This window comes from Staurois parvus, unplaced genomic scaffold (assembly GCF_062004578.1).
Source record: "Staurois parvus isolate SC_StPar_1 unplaced genomic scaffold, SC_StPar_1.0 ptg000272l, whole genome shotgun sequence".
Taxonomy (NCBI): domain Eukaryota; kingdom Metazoa; phylum Chordata; class Amphibia; order Anura; family Ranidae; genus Staurois; species Staurois parvus.
The window spans coordinates 2,913,248-2,934,163 of NW_028318068.1; the positions used below are offsets into that span (position 1 = coordinate 2,913,248).

The window sequence follows — 20,916 nt, forward strand, 5'->3', positions numbered from 1 at the left end:
AGGTAGAGGCTGAGTAGCAACCTGGGATGAGTCAGCCAGGTTACTCTAGGTCAGGGCCGAGTGCTCTGCAGGTCAGTTCCCTGATACCTCCCCCTGCTCTAGAAGCTGGAGAAGTTTCTAGAAGGCAGTGGGTGGAGCTGAGGAGGGGCTGATCTGTATATTTAAGGAATCTTGGCCAATCCCCAAACAGGAGGCTTGGCATGGGGCCAGGTCAGCCCTTAAATATGATTGACCCTGATCAGCAGGAGTAGTAGTGTCTGGTGGAAAATGGAGGGAAGGCCCAGGAGAGGAGCCTACTTGCAGGTAGGCACTGGAAAGGAGGATCTATCTGCCTCATGGTCCCCAGAGAGAGGACAGCCTGTGAAGCAGGGACGGAAGGCAGCCACCAAGCTCACAAGACATACAGAGTGAGTAATCCTACGCCCCCTGGACCGGATAAGGGGGGAGGACAGTCAGGTGGCAAACCCAACTAGCTTCTCATCTGGAGCTGCTTTGTCAAGTGGCAGTTTCTGGGTCCCCTTGCCCAGGGATTCCCCTTTAGGCAGCTGGGATTTGAGGTGGTACACCAGAAGGGCTGGAGGAGCTCTTCATAGGAGAGACTTTCTTCTTTTTGTCCACAGACTTGTACATAGTTGCTAAGGAGCTTGTTCTTGCAGTTCACTGTTCCCTTGGACATGCCATACACCCCTCAACCACATCCAAGCTCAATACCCATTAACCGCTTCCTATCTGGCCCATGTAGATAAACGGCCGGACGGGAGCACTGCCAAAGCGGGTGGACATTTCTAAATGTCCCCCCACATCCATTGCCTGTGCTCGTGGCACCGCGATCAGTGCCCAATGTGTCCAAACACAGATCGCTGTACAGGACCTATATGTGAGGTCCCGATCATGTGATCACTGATTGGCCAATCAGTGATCACATGAACAGTAGTAAGCAAGATGTCACTTGCTGACATCATTGTTTACTACTTGTGAAATCTGTGAATGATCACAGAGGTCACATGGTACAAGACTATTCACAACAGCCTTGTACCATGTGATAAGCTGTGACCAATCACAGCTTGCACAGTATTTCTCAATGGCTGCAGAAATGCAGCGAGAGAGAAGACATGATTGCTTTTACAGCCTTTATGGGTGTAAAAGCAATCAGTGTAAAAAAAGAGAAAAAAATCTTCATCACCCCCCACAAGTAGTACAGTGTCACCATGGTGACACTGTACTGCTAGGGTAACAGTATGTTGAAAACCCCCCCAAATAATAATATAAAAAATAAAAAAAAATGTAAAACAAATTTAGAAAAATTATAATTTTTGTTATAAACGAATTTAGGTTAATTTTTTTTTATTTTTACTAAAAAGTTAGATGAATACATTTTGGCCAAGATTTATGAAGAAAGATTATTTATTTGCAAAATGTTATATGAAAAACACTTTTTTCAAAATGTTTTGACTTTTTCATTTATATAGCATAAAAATAAAAATCCCAGTGGTGAATAAATACCACCAAAATAAAGTTTTATCTGTCTCAAAAAAATGCTAAAAAATTAATATGGGTACAGTGTTGCATGACCGCGCAATTATCATTCAAAGTGTGATGGCACTGAAAGCTGAAAATTGACCTGGACTGGAAGGGGGTGAAAGTGTCCGGACTTGAAGTGGTTAATAAAATTACAAAAAAAAAAAAAGAACTGTTTACCCCTGGTTTACATCTGTGCGAGTGGTGCCACTGCGGATCTGCACGAAAATCCGTGCAGCTGCACCACCCGCACTGAGAAATGCGGACCCGCGGGCGGGTGCCATTATTTCTAATGGTACGCCGCCCGCACTGGAAAACGCACCCGTACTGGGAACCAAGGTTCCCGTGTGGGCCGCATTTTCCAAAAAAGTTCAGGGACTTCTTCCCTGCGTGTCACGGACACAGGAGTTCATTCAAATGAATGGGCCCTCGTGCCTGTGCAAAACGCGGCCCGCACGGCCGCATATATGTGAACCGGGGGTGACTGTCTATAGCAGTGGTTCTCAACCTTCCTAATGCCGTGACCCTTTAATACAATTCCTCATGTTGTGGTGACCCCCAACCATAAAATTATTTACCCAGTAATTATAATTCATGAGTGTCGTTTTACCTCCAATACTGCTGCTTTCAACACAGTAGCTGCTTTTAACAGAGTAGCTGCTTTCAACACAGCAGCTGCTTTCTACACCGTAGCTGCTCTTTACACATCGGAAATATGTGTTTTCTGATGGTCTTAGGGGACCCCTGTGAAAGGGTCGTTTGACCCCCAAAGGGGTCACGACCCACAGGTTGAGAACCACTGGTCTATAGTGTGCAACATGTGGAAGAAAATGCGTGTTTCCTGGCTGTGCAGAGCTGTGGGGGAACCCAAAATTAAGCGACTCCTAAGGGTGTAGTCCTACATTGAACATTACTTTGTCCCTTTGGTGATGTCAGGGGCCATATTTGAGTTGACAAACCACTAATGTAAAGAGTTGTCCTAGATGGGCCTCAGCCTGTGACTGCACAGTGAATAGAGGAGCAGCACAGCACTGGCAGAATAATTGGCTGGCTTTTTCAAATATTTTTTCTTTAGTGACAGTCCCTTTAAGAAGGGGTTAGGAAGGCTGTATATGTTGGGCCAGGTTATATATTAATGTAACTCAGTCTATACTTTCCATTATCTCTGTGGTCTCCAGCACTCCAGAGAGCATTTCAGTTCTCAGATTATTCCACTGATAATGTGTATAATCCTGGCCATGTGGCTATTTTTGTTGGAAGATCTCAGAGTGTAATCATGCTTCATGAGAATTAAGGATGAGGGGGAAGGTCATTACTTCTACTGCTTCCTTAGCCTGAAAATTCTGGATGAACCGGCAGAGAATTGTGCATGTAGAACAAATACACCATAATGGTAAACATAAGCCGTATTATATCATATAGAACCCAGAAATGACCTGGAACACATACTAACTGACACCATGAATCAAGTCAGCTGAGGAGTTATTCCTGCAAGCAATTTGGGTCTTATACCAAATAGAGATTTTTTTCCATTTAACAAAGTCGTGTTTTTTTGCAACAAGCAATATGTTTCAATGGAGGGGGTTAAAAGCACATAACGTGTTCACAGCAGAACTCCAAAAATAAGATGAAAAAAGAACAGCCCACTTAAAAAAAAAAAGATTTATCTTCAGTCCAGTGATTACCTCTGCAGTGCTTTTTTCTGCGACTAGATTTCCTCGGTCCGATAGCCAGCATCAATCCACTTCCTCTGAGCCCAGGTCACCCTGGACCCAGGCAGCCTGTGCCAGAAAAGTGAAGAGAGAAGAAGCACAGTGAGCTAATCTCTCTGTCATTCTGCTTTCTCCTCTTTTCAGCTTGTTTCATGTCAGCACATGAACTGATAGGCTCCTCGTGCTGCTTCTTCCTCTCACACTCCAGCTGTGCTGTATCGGGACTGCAAGGGGTTGATACCAGGTCCAATCCAGGTACATACACTGCTTGCATTTAACCACTTCCCATCCGGCCCATGTATATAAACGGCAGGACGGGAGCATTGCAGGAGCGGGTGGCCGTTTATAAACGTCCTCCCCGCTTCCCTGTCTGTGCGTGCTCCAGCGGCACCGCAATCCAGTGCCTGCTGTGTCCGGAGGACACAGCAGAACACCGATCGCTGTACGGGACCTCTGTCTGAGGTCCCGATCATGTGATCACTGATTGGCCAATCAGTGATCACATGAATAGTAGTAAGCAAGATGTCACTTCTGACATCATTGCTTACTACTTGTGAAATCTGTGAATGATCACAGAGGCAGGGGCAGACTGACCATTTGGAAACTCTGGCACTGCCCGAGGGCCCGGGGTCAGTAGGGGGCCCCATGAGATGCCCCTGGTACCTTTTTCATAGGCTTTTTTGAGTCTGGGCAAGGACACAGGGGCCCCATGAGTTGTCAGTCCGCCCCTGCACAAAGGTCACATGGTACAAGGCTATTCACAACAGACTTGTACCATGTGACAAGCTGTGACCAATCACAGCTCACACAGTATTTCTCAATGGCTGCAAGAATGCAGCCAGAGAGAAGGAGAAATTATTGCTTTTACAGCTTTTATGGGTGTAAAAGCCGTCAGTGTAAGAAAAAAAAAACCCTCATCACCTCCCACAAGTAGTACAGTGTCACTATGGTGACACTGTACTGCTAGGGTAACAGTATGTTAAAAAAAACAAAAACATAAATAATAATATAAAAAAATAAAATTAAAATGTCAAAAAAAGTTTGAAAAATTATAATTTTTAGTTATAAACTAATTTGGGTTACTTTTTTACTAAAAAGATAGATGAATACATTTTGGCCAAGATTTATGAAGAAAGATCATTTATTTGCAAAATTTATTTGCAAAACACTTTTTTTTCAAAATGTTTGGACATTTTCCTTTATATAGCAAAAAAAAATAAAAATCCCAGTGGTGAATAAATACCACCAAAATAAAGTTTTACCTGTCTCAAAAAAATGCTAAAAAGTCCATATGGGTACAGTGTTGCATGACCGCGCAATTTGTCATTCAAAGTGTGATAGCGGTGAAAGCTGAAAATTGTCCTGAACTGGAAGGGGGTAAAAGTGTCCGGACTTGAAGTGGTTAAAGATGCAATGTATTAAGGTATCAATGATTATATAGCTGAGACTATTACTGCGGACAATCGTCATCACACAGCTGAACTCACCAAACACTTGGCATCTACAAAGAACTTTATTGCATGCAGAAAGGTTGAGGCAAACTATATGATGCAGTCAATGTTGGCTTTTTAGAGGTTCTCTGGTCTTTCTCCTCTATACACAGACACCCGCCATTGGGATCCTGGGTTCCACCTGGGGAGGTGGGGCGTCAGCACTGGGGGTCCATGAAAGGGATCAGGTGGCTTTACATCAGTGGGTTTTACACACACTATGGCAGAGATTTACTAAAACCGGTGCACTCCGAATCTGGTGCAGCCGTGCATAGTAACCAATCAGCATCTAACTTCTGCTTGTTCAGTTAAGCTTTGACAATAAAACTTGGAAACTGGCTACTCTGCACAGCTGCGCCAGATTCTGTGTGCACCAGTTTTAGTAAATCTCCTCCGTTGCGTATATATATGTAGCCGGGTGCCGACTATATCATTCTGCCATTCAGGGACATTTACAGATGAGACTATGGGTAATCCTTTTTCCCCCTAGTGCCCAGTACTGGGACTGCTACATCATTTCCTGTTAGCAGAGTGGATTCAGCTTCTCTGAGAGTGGAGGATCTTGGGACCTGTAGTCCTATAGCTAATACATCCTGTATTCCTGAGTGCTGCTTCAACTACAACTAGCAGAGAGCTGGGGAACTAGAAGGTTGCTGGGAGAGTAGATAAATTCTACAGTAAGGGACTGGCTCACTCCCTTGGCTTGGGATAGGCCATCAGATGGTAACTTTGTTCCTCCCTGCAACCAGCCAAGAGCCCGAGCAAGAACTTTGCTCCTAGGAGGCTGTGCTGTCCACAGGATTGGTGAGCGGGCGGATACCAAACATCTTTCATTCTGGAGACACTGCATGCAGACACCTTTACACCTTAGGACCAGGTTTGAGCAGTATCACAGTCTATGCTTAATTTAATTGAATTACCAGTATTCACTAATGTTTATGGGTCCCACCATTGCTAGCAGAAGACAATGGATACCACCTTACCAGGAACTGTGAACATCACAGAACTCAAGTTGCAATCTCTAGTTAAAGGGATCTGTTCTCTTTTAAGGCTATTATTATTATTCACATTGGGGTACCTATATCTATTCATAGCAGAATAAACATAATTCTCTGCATTCCCGATTGTGGAGCCGGTGGCCTAAAGGGAGCTGGTGAGTCAACAAACCTTTTCCTCCTCCCTTTGTTGCTGGTGTTGCAATTAAATGTCTGAAGCTTACTACCCATGACTGTATAATCTGTTAAACGTTGCTGAATTATTTTTTCTATTTTTCCAGTGTTCTGTTTTTATGTGTTAACTGGAGTTATATATCCTAAACCCATTATTTCCGTGGCCTACTCTTTTGAAAAAGTTTAATATAGAGGTGTTACTAAAAAAATTATCTCTTACATTATCATTCTATACTGTTGAAATATGCCGAAACCTAGAGTGTCAGAGGTGTCGGGAGGCTTGCAAGGTCAGGGTGACCACTGGGGACAAGCATTATCAAGCGCCCCCTACAGGGGTAGCACTATATTATTATACAGTATTTATATAGCGCCAACAGTTTGCTCAGCGCTGTACATTATAACTATATATCTTATGAGCTGACTGTTGGTTTTCAGATAAAAGTGATTGGGCGGCTCCCCAGCTGCGTGATGGCTTAGCTTCATTGGAGGGCAGGTGAGACATCAGGGGTCCTGTCACAACATCATTGTATTGCATAGGGGACTTTTGGTCCCCCCATGTGATATTAATAAACTTTTTGTGGAAAACGTTTAACCGCTTTAGCTCCACCCCATAGCAGAGATCTGCAGCTGTGCGCAACATCAGGTATATATACGTGATTTTGCACTCCCGGGTAGGGGGCGCACGTGCCCTACACACGCCGCCATTCACGGCCGCGGCTTTCAATCACTGGGCTACGGCCGATGATTACTCGCCAGCGCCCGGTGATTGCTGAGGATCTCCGATGGGGGGGGAGGGGGAGAGAACTGTTAGTAAACAAAACAGTTCTCCTCCCTGTCAGCTCCTGCACACTGCTTTGGATGGCTGTGCACAGCACTGCAGTGTGCTTTCAGTGAAGCACAAACACAGAACATGATGCAAAACAGCACACAGTTAACCCTTTAATTGCCCCACATGATAACCCCTTCCTGCCCAAAGCCATTAGTACAGTGTCAGTGCTTACTGGCGATTTCAGTGACACTAAGTCAGTTCCCCCCCAGTGTCAGAATGTCCGCTGCAGTCCCACAGTCCCGCTATAAGTCACTGATCGCCGCCATTACTAATACACATTTTAAAAAATTCCAGTATCTATACCGCCATTTGTAAACACTATAACTTTCACGTAAACCAATTATTTACACGTATTGGGATTTTTTTTAGCAAAGACATGGAGCAGAATACATTTTGGCCTAAATTTATGATGAAATTTGATTTTTTTTATTTTTTTACTGGACATGTTTAATAGCACAATGTCAAAAATATAGGTTTCTTTCTCAAAATTGTTGGTCTTTTTTTCTGTGATCGCCTGTGCGTTCTTTATTTTTTGCACTACAAATACCAACAAAAGAAAGCTCTATTCATGGGAAAAAAGGACATAAATTTTATTTGGGTGCAATGTTGCATGACTGCGCAATGTTCAGTTATAATAACGCAGCGCCGTAACGCAAAAAATGGCCTGGTAAGGAAGGGGGGTAAATCTTCTGGAGGGCAAGTGGTTAAATATAAAAAAAAGTTACACCCAACCATTTAAACCCCCCACCCCCCTTCCTCACCAAAAAAAGTTGAGCCCGTCCTGCCCCCATACACATGCTCATACACATAAAATTTGGGGTACTGAAGTTTGTTGCTGTTTCAGGGGCACTTTTTAAAGCAAGTTGGGTATCTATTTACTCAGCACAACCTCATCTTTTATAATTTACCAACAAATTGGGTTTGTAACATTTAGTATATTATTACTGCAAAATGTGTGCATGATAAACCATTGGGTTAATATTGTGTGCCAAAAAAAATTGGAACCACCATTTTATACTCTAGGGTCTTTGCTTTCAGAAAATATATAATGATTTAGGGTTTTAACCTGTTCCAATAGCATAATGACGGCCAGGAACGGCGGGACTCTTGTCAGTCCGAGTGGGCATCATATGACGTCCTTTCCTGATCGCGCCCCGTGCGTGCACGCAGGGCCGCGCTGTGGCAAGATCTGTCACGGGCTGTGTACCTCGGACACAGCCGATCACGGATCTGTGTACCGGCCCATGGCCAGTACCATGCGACCTGCTGTGACCAATCACAGCAGATCACATGACAATTGTAAACAATGGATGGCTTCATTTCATGCCATCTATTGTATACAATTGTGTCACTAGCTGTGATTGGTAACAGTGATCACATGTACAGACTGGGCCAAACACAGCCCATCTGTGTCAAATGTGGCAAATCACAGCTAATCAGAATAAAAAAAAATCTGAATTAATTGATTTCATTCAGTTAAATGCTTGTTTATAGCAAAGAAATTCTTTGCTCTGAGCAATCATAGTGTGTAATGATAAAAAAAAAACCCAATCACTTCCACAAAGTAGTATAATGTTACTATGGTGGCATTATACTACTCTGGTTACAGTGTATTATGAAAAAAAAATCTTTAAAAAAGTATTACAAAAATGTTAAAAATAATAAAAAGTTGAAACAAAAATATTAATTTTTTTTTCATACTATCACCAGTCAGTGCCCCTGATCACCGCCATGCCAGTTATATGATAACGCTGTACTGCAATGGTGGCAGTATGTAAAAAAACTAAATTTGTGAAAAAAATGTTTTAATTTCTTAATTTTCAAAAAAATTATGACAAAAAATTCCAACCTCAAAAAACTTGCCATGAATCTTACTAAATACCTCGGACTGTCTACTTTGCAAAAAAAGGTAATTTGGGGGATATATGTACTGTCCTGGCATTTTTGGGCCTCAAGAAATTAGATTGTCTTCAGGACTGATTGATTTTCAGATAATTGCCATTGTTTATGAACTCTATAACTTTCCTACAGACTAAACAATAAATAGTGATTTGGGTTATTTTCACTAAAGACATGTAGCAGAATATATTTTGGCCTAAATTTATGAAGAACAATTATTTATTTGCAAATCAAAGAAAAACGTGTTTTTTTTTCAAAATTTTCAGTCTTTTTTCATTAATTTAGCAGAAATCAAAAACCCCAGCGGTGATTATATACCACCAAAAGAAAGCTCTAGTTGAGTGAACAAAATGATAAAAATCTAGTTTGGGTACAGGGTTGCATGAACGCACAATTGTCATTCAGGCCAGATTCACCCCTGTGCGTTTTTTTATGCATTTTGCATTTAGCAGGAACGCAGTCCATGCCATTTATCATGATTTCCTATGTATCACGTTCACATCTATGCAGTTTTTGTTGGTGCGTTTTTTTGAAAAGGGTCAGGGAGGCCAGGTTTACACCTGGGTGTTTTTTAATGCATTTTGCAGGAACGCAGTGCATTCCATTTATCATGATTTCCTATGTATCACGTCCACATCTACACAGTTTTTGCGAGTGCTTTTTTAGAAAGGGTCAGGGACTTCTTTTCCTGCAGCACTCTGTTTTTAGTCCAGTAGACTTCAATGGAACCGTATATAAAATGCAAGTTTTTGGCTCATTTTTGATGCGTTTTTGCATTTTTTACTGCTCAGCAACAAGTTGGCCAAAAAAAAAGCAAAACGCACCACAAAAAAGCACTGCAGAAATGGATCAAATGCTAACTGCATAGGTGTGAACCTAGCCTCAAAGTGTGACAGCTCTGAAAGCTGAAAATTGGCCTGGGCAGGAATGGGGAAAAAGTGCCTGGTAGGCAAGTGGTTAACCACTTCAGTACCAGGCACTTTTATCCCCTTCCTGCCCAGGAACATTTTCAGTTTTCAGCGCTCTCGCATGTGGAGGCTAGGTTCACACCTACGCAGTTTGCGTTTGATCCGCTTCTGCAGGCTCTTAGGTCTGGTATGGATTTTGAAGGGGAACCCCATGCCAAAATGAAAATAAAAATGGTGTGGGGTCCCCCCCAAGGTCTATTACTATTATTATAATACAGTATTTATATAGCGCCAACGGTTTGCTCAGCGCTGTACATTATAAAGGGAGACAGTACACGAGACAGTACAGTAACAATACGATTCAATACACATGGGGTTCGAGGGCCCTGCTCCTTGGAGCTTACAATCTAGGAGGGAGGGGAGAGTGGTACAAGAGGAAATACTGTAGCTGTGGGGGATGGAGTGGTAGGAAGAGTGGAGGAGATCAGTAATTAGCTGAGGGCGGGGTAGGCTTCCCTGGAGAGATAGGTTTTCACAGTGCACCTAAAGGTGAGGAGAGTAGGTGACAGTCTGATGGATTGGGGTAGGGAATTCCAGAGAATGGGAGAAGCCCTGGAGAAGTCCTGGAGACAGGCATGGGAGGAGGAGACTAGGGAACTAGAGAGTAGGAGGTCTTGTGAGGAGCGGAGAGTACGTTTTGGGTGGTATTTGGATACCAGATCGGTGAGGTAGTTTGGGGCAGTAATATGAACAGCTTTGTATGTCAATGTTAGCATTTTGAATTTTATCTGTTGGGCAATCGGAAGCCAGTGGAGGGATTGGCAGAGGGGGGTGGCGGATACGGAGCGGTTAGTAAGGTGGATGAGTCTGGCCGCAGCATTCAAGATAGACTGAAGCGGGGATAGCCTGTAGTGGGGTAAGCCGGTGAGGAGGGAGTTACAGTAGTGAAGTCGTGATATAATAAGGGAGTGAATGAGTTGCTTAGTGGTTTCCGGGGTTAGGAACGGCCGTATTTTGGAGATGTTGCGGAGGTGAAGTCTGCATGAGTTTGTCAGCGAATGGACTTGGGGCTGGAAGGACAGATTTGAGTTTAGGATGACACCTAGTGCTCTGGCTTGAGGGGAGGGACTGATGGTGGCATTGTTGGTCTTGATGGAGGGGGGGGCGCGGGCTGGGGGAAATCTAGGAGCTCAGTTTTGGACAGATTTAGTTTGAGGAAGTGGAGTGACATCCAATTCGATATGTCGTTCAGTAGGCTTGTGATACGGGTGGAGACTGAAGGGGTGAGGTAAGGGGTAGAGAGATAGATTTGCGTGTCGTTGGCATAGAGATGGTAGTTGAAGCCGTGAGAGTGTATCAATTGGCCAAGGGAGGAGGTGTAGAAGAAGAGAAGGGGCCCGAGGACAGAACCTTGAGGGACCCCAACAGAGAGGGGGAGTGGAGAGGAGGTGGCAGCGTTATAGGTAACACTGAAGGAGCGCTGTGATAGATAGGAAGAAAGCCAGGAGAGAGCGGAGTCTCTGAGGCCAAGAGAGTATAGTTGTTTGAGGAGGAGGGGGTGGTCAACTGTGTCGAAAGCCGCAGAGAGGTTGAAGAGTAGGAGCACTGAATAGTGGCCATTAGCTTTGGCGGTTAGCAGGTTGTTGGTGAGTTTTAGTAGGGCAGTTTTGGTGGAGTGTAGGGGGCGTAAGCCAGACTGTAGGGGATCAAGGAGGTTGTTGTCGGTAAGGTGGGAACGCAGGCGATTATAGACTAAGCGCCCTAGGAGTTTGAATGTAAATGGCAGTAGGGAGATGGGTCTAAGGTTGTTCGGGTCGGTGGGATCCAGGGAGGGTTTTTTAAGTATGGGAGTGATGTGCGCGTGTTTTAGAGGGGAGGGGAATGTGCCAGTAGAGAGGGAAAGATTAAAGATGTGTGTGAGGGAGCGTAGGATGGAGGAAGAGGGTGATCGTAGGAGTTGTGAGGGGACAGGGTCAAGGGGGCAGGTGGTGAGGAGGGCTTCAGAGAAGACCTTAATGACCCTTTTCAGTGGTAGCGATGTCGAAGGAGTGGAGTGTTGAGGGGGTTTTAGTGTGAGGGATGCTAGGTGGGCTGGAAGTCTGAGCAGTGGCGATGTCCCTACAAATTGCGCCGATCTTGTTTTTGAAGTGGTTAGCAATCTCGTGGGCGGTGAGTGAGGTTCTGGGTGGAGGTGGGGGCGGAGAGAGTAGAGAGTTAAAAGTGGAGAAGAGCCGGCGAGGACTGGAGGAGAAGGTAGTAATGAGGGTAACAAAGTAGGCTTGCTTGGCAGCGTGAAGGGAAGAAGTGTAGGTGAGGAAGGCAGATTTATAACGGGTGAACGCTTGTTGGGATCTGGTTTTGCGCCATAGTCGCTCCAGCGCACGACTGCGTCGTTTGAGGTTTTTGGTATGGTCAGTCTGCCAGGGTTGTAGCGGTCAGGGTCTAATGCTTCGTGTTGTTGGGGGTGCTAGCGAGTCTAGAGCGGCTGATAGCGAGTTGTTATAAACAGTAGTGGCCAGGTCAGGGCAAGACAGAGGAAGGATGCTGTCGTAAAGTTAGTCAGCAGCAGAGTGGAAAGGTGCAGGGTTCAAGTTGCTGAGGTTTCTACTGGTGATAGTTTGACGTTTGGAGGGATAGGTGTTTGAGGATGAGGAGACTGTGAAGGTGATGAGATTGTGATCAGAGAGGGGAAATGGGGTGTTTGAGAGGTCATAGGGAGTACACTGGTGGGAGAAGACAAGGTCTAAGGTATTTCCGTCGGAGTGAGTGGAGGACCCTTAGGTCTGGTATGGATTTGAAGGGGAACCCCATGCCAAAATTAAAATAAAAATGGTGTGGGTTCCCCCCAAGCTCTATACCAGACCCCTAGGTCTGGTATGGATTTTAAGGGGAACCCTTATCCAAGCATGCAGCCCAGCAGGCCATGAAAGGGGGAAGATGAGTGACCACCCCCTCTCCTGAACCATACTAGGTCACGTGTCCTGAACATGGGGGGTGTTTTGGGGGAAGGTGGCTCCCCCCCAAAGCACCTTGTACCCATGTACAAAGTACCCCTACTCATTCACAAAAATAAAAAAAACCCACAGAGACAGTTTTTGACAAGTCCATTTTTAGCTAATCTTCAGGTCTAAAAACTTAAAAAAAAAAGCCCAAAAACTAAAACCGTAGAATCGGCCATTGATGTGGTTAAGCCAGTGTATTGTTCCCTTGAAAGCAGAGAAAGTCAATTCTTTCATTACAATTAAAATGAGACTAATAAAGTCTTCCATTGTAGAAATGGCAGCCGACGTTCGGCGTGCTCTGCTGTACAGTCACTCCATAGACTCTGTAGAGAAGGGGAATCAATGCTTCATATTTATACTTTAATTCCCAGCTGTGCTCTACATTCGAGTGCTTCGGAATAATCCGGTGCGGCGATAGAACTGAATGCAGAATTACACGTATACATTACTGAGCCCCCACAGTGACATACTTTCCAGGGAAGTGAAATAAATATACTTTGTAAAAGCAGAACAAAACACGACCAACTGGAGCAAAAAGGTGGTTTAAATCCCCGATAATCTGGTTAGTTTTTGTATAGAACGCCATGTACGTCACTATTACCGACTAATCTCATCCCGTAATCCTCCGCTCTCTTAGTCTAATTTTCCTTGTAATCATCCCAGCGCGTTTTATTTTTTAATGCCAGGAAAATCGGAAGCGTACGTCTCAACAGGAGGGTGGATGCAAAGGTAGTGAATGGGGTGTTCAGATGCTGTAGTACAGATTATCCCCCCCGTCGTGTTCGGCGCCGATACATTCAAGAGAATAGGGATGCACTGCGAACGCACGGCATGTGATGTACCAGTTGGTGGTGTGGCATTTATAGGGAGAAGAGCTGTCATATAGCTTTGTCAAACGCAATCCCAATGTGGATTGCTTTTCAGAGGTGCAGCAATGTTGCAACACATCTATATCCAGCCTACAGTGCCTTGTATAAGTACCGTATTTGCCGGCGTATAAGACGACTTTTTACCCCTTAAAAATCTTCTCAAAAGTCGGGGGTCGTCTTATACGCCGGTATACGGCATACTGACACTTTTTAGGGGGGCGGCACGTTGCCGCCGCCACCCCCCCCTTCCCCCAATGGAAGGGACACTAAGTACAGGGGTGGGCAGCGGCTGTTTCTTACCTGGTTCCGGTCCAACGACGATCCGGTCCAGGAAGCGCGGCTGCGCCTTCAGTTCAGTCACTGGATGTTCGTGCGGCTGCTCGGCTCCGCCTCCTCACCAGTGATTGGCCGCCAGAACTGTAGCTCAGGAAAGGCACACAGGCGGCCAATCACCGGCGAGGGGGTGGAGCCGAGCGGCCCCGCAAAAATCGACTGCAGGACCAGCAGGTAAGTGGTCAGTGTAGAGGTGCTGCTGCAACCACATATGCTGGCTGCAGCAGCACCATACGAGAACAGGGTCAGCAAGTGTCAGTGGGAGGAATAGTGCCCCATCATTGGTGTCACTGATACCAATGATGGAGCACTATTCCTCCCACTGATACCAATGATGGGGCACTATTCCTCCCACTGACACCAACGATGGGGCACTATTCCTCCCACTGACACCAACGATGGGGCACTATTCCTCCCCCCCACTGACACCAACGATGGGGCACTATTCCTCCCCCCCACTGACATCAACGATGGGGCACTATTCCCCCCCCCACTGACACCAATGATGGGGCACTATTCCACCCCCCACTGACACCAATGATGGGACACCATTCCTCCCACTGACACCAATGTTGGGACACCATTCCTCCCACTGACACCAATGATGGGGCACTATTCCCCCCACTGATACCAATGATGGGGCACTATTCCCCCCACTGATACTAATGATGGGGCACTATTCCTGCCACTAATACCAATGATGGGGCACTATTCCCCCCACTGATACTAATGATGGGGCACTATTCCTGCCACTAATGCCAATGATGGGGCACTATTCCCCCCACTGATACTAATGATGGGGCACTATTCCTGCCACTGATACCAATGATGGGGCACTATTCCTGCCACTGATACCAATGATGGGGCACTATTCCTGCCACTGGTGTGCATTGGAAGAGGGGTAGTCTTATACGGCGAGTATAGCTCAAACACTAAATTTTAGCAGGAAAAGTAGGGGGGTCGTCTTATACGCCCAGTCGTCTTATACGCCGGCAAATACGGTATTCATACCCTTTGAAGTTTTCCACATTTGGTCATGTTACAACCACAAAGGTCAATGTCTTTTATTGGGATTGTATTGTTGGCTGGATGTCTGTCTGGAGGAGTGGGAGGAGTTATGCAAATATCAAAATGACTTGACAGGTGGATGTCAGTCTGGAGGAGTGGGAGGAGTTAAGTAAATTGAAAAATGCCTTAATGAGTGGATGTCAGTCTGGGGGAGTGGGAGGAGTTATGCAAATATCAAAATGACTTGACGGGTGGATGTCAGTCTGGAGGAGTGGGAGGAGTTATGCAAATATCAAAATGACTTGACATTGGATGCCAGTCTGGAGGAGTGGGAGGAGTTATGCAAATATCAAAATGACTTGATGGGTGGATGTCAGTCTGGAGGAGTGGGAGGAGTTATGCAAATATCAAAATACCTTGACGTGTGGATGTCAGTCTGGAGGAGTGGGAGGAGTTATCAAAATGCCCTCATGGGAGGATGTCAGTCTGGAGGAGTGGGAGGAGTTATGTACATTGAAAAATGCCTTGATGGGTGGATGTCAGTCTGGAGGAGTGGGAGGAGTTATGGAAATATCAAAATACCTTGATGTGTGGATGTCAGTCTGGAGGAGTGGGAGGTGTTATGTAAATTGAAAAAATTGATGGGTGGATGTCAATCTGGAGGAGTGGGAGTAGTTATGTAAATATCAAAATGCCTTGAAGGGTGGATGTCAGTCTCTGGAGGAGTGGGAGGAGTTATGCAAATGTAAAAAATACCCTGACGGATGGATGTAAGTATGGAGGAGTGGGAGGAGTTATGCAAATATCAAAATGCCTTGATGGGTGCATGTCAGTCTGGAGGAGTGCAAGGAGTTATGCAAATGTCAAAATGCCTTGAAGGGTGGATGTCAGTCTGGAGGAGAGGGCGTTCCTAGGCAGGCTGAACTTACATGGTTTTTGTCTAATCCATACCCTAACAGCCCAAAATGGGGTGCTCCTCCAGCAGTGACACCCTATTATAGTTCATTCGGAGAAGCACATTTGCACTTTATAATGGGACCTCATTAAATTTGGAGTTTTGAGGTTCACCTTTGTGGCTGCTGCTGGCTATTTTTTTTATGTATTTACACGCAGACCAGCTTAGGTAATGATGATCTCTCCTGGATTGTAAGCTCCAAGGAGCCGGGCCCTCTGTATCCTCATGTACCAAATTGTATTGTAACTGTCATGTCTGCCTTCATTGTGTAAAGTGCTGCGCAAACTGCTGGAGCTATATAAATCCTGTATAATAATAATAATAATGGTGATAATGGTGATGCTGAGCCTCTATGATTGGAAGAACTGAAGTCCAATGAATGAAAGGGGGGGGGGGCAGGGACATGTGTCCAGGGTGTTCCCTCTCACCAAATGTTTGTTTACTTTGGGTGCACAAATATGCGTCTTTGGCATCAAGGCCCAGCCACCAAGAAGCTGCATATTTGTGTAATGTCAGCACCAAGGAGTTACAATGTCTGAGTGTCTTTTATCAATCAAAGTAGCTCTACACCACACCTCCATTCATTTCATTCATTGGACTCCAGGTGTGCAAAATACCAACCCCAACAGTACAGTACAATCAGTCTGTATATGCAGTAAAGCATGCTTGTTATACTCACTGTGAAATCTAAGGGGTTAATCCTCTGTATTGTGTAAAAACACTGTTTGATCCTGTCTTCTCTGATCCTCCCCTTCTTCCAGTGCCCCCCTCTTATCTCCTGATAAGACATATCATGTGGAGACACTCTGCACATGCTCGATTTGGTGTGTATTGCCAGGGAGGATTTTTTTTTCTTGGGAGAGTGCATGTGATCAGCACAAGGCCAATCAGCGCTGTCCAGACAGAGGTCAGGATTTCTGCATCATCCTAGAGAAAACTCCTACAAGCTTTAACCAGCTCGGCCGGACACTGATAGAAGTCAGAATACTGCTCTAACTGCTGATAAGAAAATGTATTTAGCAATTTATATTTACTAAAATAATTGCATTTCCATGTTGTGTGTACTGTGGGAGACCAGATATAGTGAATGCAGGGTCCAGGGAGAGCGGATATAGTGAATGCAGGGTCCGGAGAGAGCGGATATAGTGAATGCAGGGTCCGGGGAGACCAGATATAGTGAATGCAGGGTCCGGGGAGACCAGATATAGTGAATGCAGGGTCCGGGGAGACTGGATATAGTGAATGCAGGGTCTGGGAAGACCAGATATAGTGAATGCAGGGTCCGGGGAGACCAGATATAGTGAATGCAGGGTCCGGGGAGACCGGATATAGTGAATGCAGGGTCTGGGGAGACCAGATATAGTGATTGCAGGGTCTGGGAAGACCAGATATAGTGAATGCAGGGTCCGGAGAGACCGGATATAGTGAATGCAGGGTCTGGGGAGACCAGATATAGTGAATGCAGGGTCTGGGAAGACCAGATATAGTGAATGCAGGGTCCGGGGAGACCGGATATAGTGAATACAGGGTCTGGGGAGACCAGATATAGTGAATGCAGGGTCCGGAGAGACCAGATATAGTGAATGCAGGGTCTGGGAAGACCAGATATAGTGAATGCAGGGTCCGGAGAGACCGGATATAGTGAATACAGGGTCTGGGGAGACCAGATATAGTGAATGCGGGGTCCGGGGAGACCAGATATAGTGAATGCAGGGTCCTGGGTTTAGTAACATTTTAAGTGCATTGTGTTTGTGATGAGGATCAGATCACATTTTAGGAATCTGGAAGCTCCCTTATCAAGGGGGGTAAACATGGTGATGTCATCAAGTGACCTCGCCCCCATGTCTACCTATCATTTTGCGAGTGACATGTCCAGTGGAGAAATACTAGTCCAATGACAGGCAGACATGGGGGCAGGGTCACCCAGTGATGTCACCTGGTGACTCCACCCCCATGTTTACCTGTCATTCGGCATGTGTCCCTGTACGGGACACGCCGTGTTCAGCTGTTTTTTTCTTTTCGTGCTGGTCAGTGTTTACCATGATTGATGTTGGATGTACTTCAATCACAGCTGATCACCATGTAAACACAGTTGCTGGTTATCGGCAGTACTTTCCTCATGCTGTCATAGCGTGAGGAAAGTACTGCCGATAACCGGCAACTGTGAAAGGAGACATCTACACTGATAGTCAGGATGCTGATTATCACTGCAGCCCCATCATTGCCAATCAGGGTCCATCAGTGCTGCCAGTCAGTGCCACCTATCAGTGCCCTTCAGTGCTAATTATTAGTGCTCTTCAGTGCTCCCTATCGTTTCCACATATCAGTGCGTCATCATCACTGCCTCCTTATCAGTGCCGCTTCATCCGTGCCCATCAGTGCAGCCTCATCAAGACACATCAGTGAAGGAGAAAAATTACCCGTTTGCAAAATGTTATAATAGAAACAAAGAAAAACATTTTTTTTAATGTACAGTGCATGGGTCTGTAGTATGTGACGCAAAGTGCGGGGATCAGTAGAATTTAATGTACAGGGCAGAGGTCAGTAGTATGTAACAGAAAGCACAGGGATCAGTAGTATGTAGCACAATGTGCAAGGGTCAGTAGTATTTAACATACAGTGCAGGGATTGGTAGTATGTGATGCAAAGTGCAAGGGTCAGTAGTATTTAACGTACAGTGCAGGGGCAGTCGAATGTTATGCAGGGTTCTGTAAGAATTCCATCGCCAGACCTTAGATTCAGCAGCAGCCGGCACAGTGAGGGGAGTCCTCTTAGGTCTCCCATCAGCCACTCTGATTTGAGGCCATGACAGACAGGTAGATTGCGTCGTCCCAATCCCGACCCCCGCTTATGGTGATAAAAAGACATATTCAATACATCACTACAATACATGTACCTTTCATATGTTTTGTTTCTTTAAAAACATAATAAGCACAAAAAAATACTTAATCTGCCAGAATTTTAATTTTTGTTTGTAACTTTAACCACTTTCCCTCCAGAGGATTTACCTCCCTTCCTGACCAGGCCACCTATTTCCTCGACCTTTCCTCTACCCCTTCTCATCACCCTCTCCTCCCCTCCATCTCTTCTCCTCCCCTCTCCCCCCTTTTTTTTTCTTCCCGCCCTCTGCCTCTCGTCCTGGTAGTGACTCACCATGCCCAAGTAATTTTTACATACAATGTGAAGGGCTTGAACAACCCGGTGAAGCGCCATAAATTGTTGAGCGAATTGTGGGGCCAGAGGTCCTGCATTATCTTCCTCCAAGAGACCCAGTTCCTCAAAGACAAGATTCCGAGGTTGGGCAATTTACAGTTCCCTATGGCATATCATAGTGCCTCTTCATTCTCTAAGTCTAAAGGGGTGGCGATTCTTATCTCAAAACAAGTCCAATGGGTGGACACCAGATTGTTATTGATAATGAGGGTCAATTTCTTCTGATCTGTGGGGAGCTTTGTGGGAAGAAAGTTACTTTTGTCAATTTGTATCTACTTACTGAAGATCCCGTCTCCTCTCTGGCGTCTTGTCTCTGATGGATCAACATTGTGAGGGGACAGTGATCTTGGGGGGAGACTGCAATGTGGCTCTAGACCCACTACAAGATGTATCGAGAGGAGCCTCTCACCTCTCTTATTCTAAATTACGGATGGTTAGAAAGCTACTACATGATGACCATCAACTTGATGGCTGGAGGTTACTACACCTTCATGATAGGGGCTATACTTTCTACTCTACTGTAATCATAAAACATATTCCAGGATAGACTACATATTCGTCACGCAGAATGCTCCTCTGCTGATCTCCTCTGCCACCATCGGTTCTTTCATGATATCAGATCATGCCCCGACCCACTGTACTCTAGAATTGGGCGAGCAGGTTCACCGACCCTGGCATTGGAAGCTGAATTAATCGCTCTTGCACGACCTGACTTATCAGGGACGGATTGTGGAACCTCTTGATTCCTTTTTTAGGACCAATATCACTGATGAAGTTTCACTGTTCTGTCTCTGGGAGGCTCCTAAAAACGTTCTTCGAGGAGTTCTCATACGCCTAGGTACCCATAGAAAAAGAATCCTCGCTTCTCAGATGGAATCTCTATTGACTAAAATACGAGCCCTTGAGCGAATACATAAGAAATCTCAATCCCAGCGGCTTGAAGAGCAGCTTCAGACATTGAGATTTAGTTTGAATTCCCTTCTTCCTGATCGGGCTAAGGTGAAACTTGCTCGGGTGTGAAGGTCCTTTTAAAAATATGGCAATAAACCAAGTAGACTTCTAGCTAGCGCTCTTAGATCCACCAGAGCCAAAACGTATATTTCAAAGATAAAATCCACTGGGGACATCCTGCTCTCCTCCTCCTCGGAGATCGCCCTGGCATTTCGAGACTTATATACTTCCCTTTATAATCTGACGGATGGAACTATTCATCCTTCCCAGAGGGATAAACAGGAGGCTGCTAAAGAATACTTACGAGCTTCGAAGATGCCTACCCTGATGGAGGAGGATGTCGCGGGTCTGGATGTCCCAACATCTGCGGATGAATTCATGGAGGCACTTGTTTCTATGAAACTCGGTAAAGCTTCTGGAACCGATAGCTACACACTGGCCTATTACAAGCAATATGTGGTCAAACTGGCCCCCTGATTCTCGGCAGCATTTAACTCCCTCAGGGAGGGCCACGAGATCCCAGCAACCTCTTTAAAGGCTCATATCTCAGTGATCCATAAGGAGGGGAAGGATCCGCCTCTCTGCTCTAGTTGTAGACCCATTTCCCTGCTTAACGTAGACCTCAAGATATTTACGAAGATTTTGGCCTCTAGGCTATCGCATATCCTCCCTTCGTTGATTCACCTGGACCGGTCTGGATTTACCCCAGACAGAGAGTGCAGAGACAACACACAACATGTCTTAGCGGCCGTACGTTATTCCCTCTCGAGACAGGTCCCCTTGGTGCTCTTCTCCACAGATGCGGAGAACGTGTTTGACAGGGTCTCCTGGATGTTTCTGAACACAACCATGAAACATATTGGTGTGGGAGATGGCATACTGCAGTGGATTTCTGCTCTCTACTCCACCCCATCAGCTTGGGTTGGAGTTAACGAAGCGCTCTCAGATACATTCTTTATTCGTAGCGGGACCAGGCAGGGATGCCCTCTATTACCCCTAGTTTTTGTACTTACCATGGAACCCTTCCTAAGGACAATCAGGGTAATTTCAGAAATTAAGG

The 20,916-nt window shown here is 45.5% G+C and overlaps 1 long non-coding RNA gene across 1 annotated transcript in view; it reads right to left on the reverse strand.

The window, feature by feature from the left end:
• LOC149459144 (uncharacterized) overlaps nucleotides 1–20,439 on the reverse strand; it is a 114,676-nt gene extending 94,237 nt beyond the window's left edge. Inside the window, exon 1 of the long non-coding RNA XR_016313342.1 lies at nucleotides 20,161–20,439. This is a non-coding gene — a long non-coding RNA (uncharacterized LOC149459144). The remainder of the gene's footprint in view (nucleotides 1–20,160) is intronic.
• Nucleotides 20,440–20,916: the final 477 nt, after the last annotated feature.